This window comes from Bidens hawaiensis, unplaced genomic scaffold, assembly GCF_021521415.1.
Source record: "Bidens hawaiensis isolate Kalapana, Puna unplaced genomic scaffold, B.hawaiensis_p1.1 tig00033941_1, whole genome shotgun sequence".
NCBI classification, from domain to species: domain Eukaryota; kingdom Viridiplantae; phylum Streptophyta; class Magnoliopsida; order Asterales; family Asteraceae; genus Bidens; species Bidens hawaiensis.
Genome location: NW_027495859.1, coordinates 9,629 through 16,534, shown reverse-complemented (window position 1 = coordinate 16,534; position 6,906 = coordinate 9,629). Strand labels below are relative to the sequence as shown.

At 37.4% G+C, this 6,906-nt stretch overlaps 1 pseudogene; it reads right to left on the bottom strand.

Annotated features, from left to right (window-relative positions):
• Nucleotides 1–345: 345 nt before the first annotated feature.
• LOC143585648 (toll/interleukin-1 receptor-like protein pseudogene) lies at nt 346–756 on the bottom strand (annotated as a pseudogene).
• Nucleotides 757–6,906: the final 6,150 nt, after the last annotated feature.

The window sequence follows — 6,906 nt, the reverse complement described above, 5'->3', positions numbered from 1 at the left end:
GTCACCGTCTAGCCTCCTTTTTCGTTAGCTTGCGGTGTGTCGTCCCAGTTTGTGTATAACTGAGGTATATCGATAAACTATAAACTATGGTTGTTTATTATATTTTATCGCGCTCGTGTAACGTTGTAATCCGATTCGGGTTTTGGGTTTCGGTTTTTGGTTCGTGTTACTCGTTTAATCATCCACTGCGTTTTTATAGTTCGTTTATATGTTTGTATATTAATATTGATTAATATCTATTGAAACGAAATAATAACTAAAACGGGTAAATCATTAACTAAAACGGGTTTAATTATTTGACCGTTTTTCGTTCCGAACCACCGTTGAAACCCAACACTAACATCGTTACCTGTGTTGTGTCACGTGCAATCCCGAGATAGCCCCCACTTCTCTGAAAGCAGCTCTCCATGTTTCCACCTTTTGTGGGGAAATTTCAGGATCTACTTCAAGATCGGCAAATCCTTGTTCAAAACAGTTGCTTCGATGGCGCACGTCAGAAGAAGACACATGGTAAAAAATAGGAATAACAATCAGATTGCCTCGTTTCATACAGACAGCAATCTTTGCAATTTCTTCCAAACACCATTTTGATGTTGCAAAATTGCTGGATAAAACCACAACGGCAATTCTTGATGTTTCTATGGCCTCTAGGAGCTCGGAAGCAATGGGCTTTCTGATCTCAAGTGTCTTGTCAACTTTGTAGGTTCTTATGTCATTTCGAATTAAGGCATCGTATAAATGGCTGGTGAAACCCATACGAGTGTCCTCCCCTCGGAAGCTCATGAAACATCTATAGAGCTCAACATGATTAGGTAGTACAGAGGAATTTGGATATGCTAACTGACAAAAATTTCTACCCAATAGAAAACGTTATTGGGAAATTCTGTTTAAAACTTGGCATGCAAGGTTAAGTAAAAGGGTTTTATGGAGTGGATAATCATAACAATTAAATATGTCTAGATATAACTGTTTAAGATAATCATTATGTCATTATTATGTAGCAATCATAATGGTAGTCTAACGTGTATGGGTTACATTACAAATATCATATTAAGTTTATTGATTGTAAATGAATTTGGTGGAGTAAGATTCTAAATAAAACATGTCTAGGTGTTTGAGACTTTGAGCCATATACGTGTGTTATCAGCAGTGTTTTCACGACCGGATCGGACCGACCGGTCGGACCAGAGATGGGTAAGTGAAGCGGCCCGATTAGGCATAGTTAGCTCGCTATACAAATGACCTGTCAGTTAAGAGCGGTTTACGGCTGAACCAGAAAACTGGATCGGAGGTTTAACATCTTCACGAGATGTTAAAAAAAAACATGAAAAAAAAACGAAGATCCGGCAAGATAATAGTTCTCTGTTGATCTGTTGTGCAACCTTCAACCAAGATATATAGAGAGAGAACGATAATGGAGAGTAGTTTGCAGGTTTGAAATCTCCATGGACATGGTGTCTGTGATATTTTACAAAAGTGACTTCTTGCTATAACTAAACATAAGTCTTAATACACAGATATTTATAACCTATAAGAGTGAACTTGAAAAGGCCTTAGGTGAATGTAAATGGGCCACGTAAATTAAGATGGGTTTTATATTTACATCGAGTACGTATCACATAACTAGAATGGCTATATTTTTTGTATATTAAATTAAATAGGGTTATCCGGTTCTTGAAGCGGTTCAACTGGTCCGACCGGCCCAACAAGTGAACCGGTAAGGTGACCGGTTCAGGTGCCGGTCTGGTTTTAAAAACATTGGTTATCAGTTGGTGATACCAATTACTTTAAGATCAAGGTTGGGGTAACCAAAATTTGAATTAAGAGGGGAGGGGTATTATTAGTGGATATAATTTAAATCATGGTTTGGATCTTGGTTATCCATATGTCACTCGAAAAATGCTGATTATTTGAATTTTTCTAGTTATGTTGTGCATGGATTTCAACACAACTACGTATTACTCGAAATTCTAAACTAACGACTTGATTTCTATCGATTTAAAGGATGAATTATAGGAAGAAACTAAAATCATACAAGATAATGGCTAAAGAAGAGGACGGGAAATTAGAATATCAGAGTAGTGAAGAAACACTAAATGAACCTAGAACAATCAACTTAATATCTTGTCCGGGAACAAACTAACGTCAGATTTCAAGGCTTTCACCAATGATTCCTGCAAAACAGTTGATCGTTAGCTGGTTACGGGAAGGGGAATGTGGGGGGGGGGTGTTCATCTTGTAACCACCCTCCGGCGTGAGAAACAGTATGGTAAGTTGTGAGCATTGATAGGTGAGAATAGAATGCCTTTTCTGTTGGTTTTTGCTTTCTATTTATAGCCGAAGGAGTGGAGAAGATTTGGCCAGTTGTCACCGTCTTTGGAACCTTCTAACTGTTGTGTAGTTGCACATTTTGAATTTCTGATTGGTTAAGATAGTTGGGTGTACGTAATGTTTGTCTACTGATAGTACGGTGCTAGCCTAGATGCACGTCTGTCCTTTGTGTAATATATGTTTCCTTATAAGGTTCTGCCCTTCCTGGGAGGGATCTTAACTCTACAAGTCCCCCCAATCCACAGTTCAAGACTCGCGGGTGTTCATGGGGTTGTGGACTTGCCTTTTTCTTTTTCCGCTAGCCAGGTTTCCGCGGTTTTTACTATATTTGGTATAGTAATTGGTTCCCTTTTCAGTTGATTACGGATTAAGCTAGTTATGGAAAGGTGATGTGATGCCTGGCAAGATTCGTTACGGATTTTGGCAAATGTAGTGGAATTTCTTCTTTTATGTCAGCTCCTGACATACACGCACTCCGCCGACCATTGTTTCCGCCTTCATTTAGTGACATATCGGTTTGTGGTTAGCCTGCGTATGTTTCAGGAGCATCGCGTATGTTTCGCGAGCATCCTCATTTTTTCTACATTCTATTTTAATGATCCATGTTCATCTTAGCATTCCTCCTTCTCTTCATATATATCGTAGGACGTGGGAAGGATTGTTTTGAAAGCGCTTTATTGATAGGTTGTCAGTTGGTCCAATGTTATTACTTGTTACGTTTATTACTGTTATAATAATGTTGGAATGTGTTAGCTGGTTCATACTACAGGGACTGATGATGTAACTTTCTTTGTTACTGGTTAGTTTAGATACTTAGTGTTAAATGTTTATATCATGAGTGACTATACTTGTAGATGTAAACAGATATTAGTTGTTGGTAGTTAGAACTAATTTTGGGGATAAATATGCCTCAATTAGGGTTTGTATAGTCATTCTGTTTCATTTTGTTTCATCCCTGTAATCAATTTCTTTCTAATTGCTCATCAATAATACTTGATTTCATTTCATCTTGTTCTTAATTTCATCAATACTGATTCAATTCACAACAATTGGTATCAGAGCTTCGTACGGTCGGTCCAAAATTGAATCAAAATCTTTATTCCGCAACTGTTGATCAAGATGGCTTCCTCGAAGTTCAGTCTTGAAAAGTTTGAAGGTCGAAACGATTTTAGTTTATGGCGTGTTAAGATGCGTGCTCTTCTAGTTCATAACGGGGTTGTAGATGCCCTGAAAGGTGAAGAAAACTTACTAGAAGGTCTGAATGACAAAGAGAATAAAGAGATAATGGAGAAAGCTAACAGCGAGATTGTTTGAGTCTCGGAGACTGTGTGTTGAGGGAGGTGTCAAAAGAAATCACTGTTGTAGGAATTTGGACCAAATTGGAGTCATTGTATATGACCAAATCCCTGGCTAATCGCTTATACTTGAAGAAAAAGTTGTATACCTTTCACATGACATCCGCAAAGACTCTTGAAAGCCACACAGATGAATTCAACAAGTTGATTCTTGATTTGGAGAATATTGAAGTTGAATTAGATGACGAAGATCGAGCCATAATATTCCTCGCATCTTGCCTTCATCATATGAGCATTTTGTGGATACCCTCATGAATGGGAGGGAGTCTTTATCCGTGGAAGATGTTCTTGTTGCACTCAATTCAAAAGAGTTGAATAAGAAGAATGAAAGCCAAGATGAGGCAGGGGATGGGCTATTTGTAAGAAGGAGGCCAGATCAAATGAGTCATAAATCAAAGGGAACAGAGATGTCTAAATCAAAGTAAAAAAAGAATCATGAGATGCTATATTTGCAATTCAGAGAAGCATCTGAAAAGAAACTGTCCGAAAAGAAATAAGAAGAAGAATTTTGAATCTAATTCTTCTAAGTCTCAAGGTAATCTCTCCGCTGATGAGTCTTTAGATGGTTATGATAGTGTTGATGTTTGTGTAGTTTCTAAAGAAAGTGGAATGAATGGTTGGATATTAGATTCAGGTGTTCATACCATATGACGCCTCATAAAGAATGTTTTAAGAATTTGAAATTAGAAGATCTTGGTGTTGTAAAACTAGGTGATGATAGACCATGCACCATTAAGGGACATGGGGTTATAGTTTTAAGGTTGGAAAATGAAACTGAGGTTGAGTTGACCAATGTTAGGTTTATTCCATCTTTAACCAAGAATTTGATCTCTTTAGGAACCTTTGAAAGAAAAGGTTATACCATTAGTTTGAAGAATGGTAAGGCCGGGGTGATTAAAGGTTCTATGGTCATACTTTCGGGCACTAGAGGAGAAAACAACATTTATATGTTGGATGGTAGTGCAATGGTTGCGTTTGTTTATGTGGTAGAGGGTAAAATTATTAATAAGGCATAACTTTGGCATAGAAGACTTGGTCACATGAGTGAAACATGTCTAATGGAGTTGAAGAAACAAAATGTGATTAAAGACTTGACAAGTGTTGATGTTGAGTCTTGTGAAAATTGTGTCTTAGGAAAAGCTAATAGGGTTAGTTTTTCAACAAGCAAACATAAGTCCAAAATTATGTTCATGCTGATTGTTGGGGACCAACTAAGCATAAATATTTAGGTGGTGCTTCTTATTTCTTGTTTGTTATTTATGACTATTCTAGGAGAGTGTGGGTATTCATTCTCAAAAATAAATCTGCTGCATTTTCTATGTTCAAAGATTGGGTAGTATTGGTAGAAAATCAGACTGAAAAGAAGGTCAAGAAGTTAAGGACAGATAATGGTTTGGAATTTTGCAGTGGTGAGTTCAATGAATACTGCAAATCCAAAGGTATTGCAAGGCACTTGACTATTCCAGGTACTCCTCAACAGAATGGGTTAGTTGAGAGAATGAATAGGACGTTGTTAGATAAGGTCATATGTAATAGGTGTTGCGATGCCAAAAGGGTTTTGGGCAGAGGCAGTAAAGACTGCAGCTTATCTGGTCAATAGATCACCATCAAGTGCTATAGGTATGATGGTTCCCATGGAAAAATGGTCAGGTGAGAAAACTGATTATATCAATTTAAAGGTGTTTGGTTGTTTAGCTTATTCTCATGTTAGTCATGGTAAGCTAGAACCAAGGCAATTAAGTGTGTAATGCTTGGGTACCCTGATGGAGTAAAAGGGTATAAATTGTGGAGACTTGATGAAGGGAGTCCCAAGGTAATCATAAGCAGGAATGTAATATTCAAAGAAGATGTTATGTACAAAGTGGTGATTGGTAAGGCAACTGATAGTCAAGATGGTGACAAGGGAGTTCAATTTGAGGTGGATCCATTACCTAGCATGTATGAACAAGGGAGTACAAGTGATTCGGCTAACGATGAAGACATGGGTATTTCTGGAAATTCGGGTAATACTAGTGATAATTATTGTTTGGCCAAAAATAGAGGGAGAAGGAATGTACTTCCTCCTCAAAGGTTTAGGGATAATGAAGATACTTCTGCATTTGCTTTTAGTATAGCAAAAGAAGAAAGTTCAACTGAGCCAATGACTTACTCTGAGGCCATTAACTTAGTTGATAAAGAAAAATTGCTAGCTGCTATGCAAGATGAAATGGAATCCCTGCATAAGAACAAGACTTGAAAGCTTGTTGAGAAGCCCAAGGATCAAAAACTTGTGGCTTGTAAGTGGATATTCAAGATCAAATAAGGGTTGCCAGGAGAAAAACCTACCTAAGTACAAAGCTAGGCTGGTGGCAAAAGGTTTCACACACAGGGCTGGAATAGATTATACTGAAATCTTTTCACCAATTGTGAGACATGCTTCTATAAGGATGATTATTTCTCTAACTGTTGTTGAAGGATATGAATTGGAACATCTTGATGTTAAAACAACTTTCCTTCTTGGAAATTTGGAAGAAAACATTTATATGAATCAACCTCAAGGTTTTGAAGTAGAATGGAAAAATGGTAAAGTCTGCTTATTAATGAAATCATTGTATGGATTGAAGCAGTCTCCAAGATAATGGTATTTGAGGTTTGATCAGTATATGGTGTCAAATGGTTTTGAAAGAAGAAAGTTTGATAGCTGTGTGTACTTCAAAGAGTGTGAGAAAGAGAAGTATGTATATCCTCTACTATATGTAGATGATATGTTAGTTGCATGTCAAAGTAAACAAGTAATCAGAGATACAAAAGACTTGTTGATGAGAGAGTTTGATATGAAGGAGCTTGGTGAAGCTAAAAGAATTCTGGGAATGGAGATTACAAGAGATAGGAGTAAAGGTTTGTTGTTCCTTACTCAAACTGCCTATATAAAAAGAGTGTTATTTAGTTATAAGATGGCAGAAAGTAAAGCAATTTCTACTCCATTGGCTATGCATTTTAAGCTATCTGACAAAGATTCACCTGTGTCAAAATCTGATAAAGAGCTTATGCAAAGTGTTCCATATGCCAAAGTGGTGGGAAGTTTAATGTACATGATGGTATGCACTAGGCCCGACATAGGTTATGTAGTGAGTATGGTGAGCATATGGCTAATCCTGGGAAAACTCATTGGGAGGCTGTCAAGTGGATATTGAGATATTTAGAGGGTACAAGAGAGGTTGGGTTGGTATTTGGAGAAGGT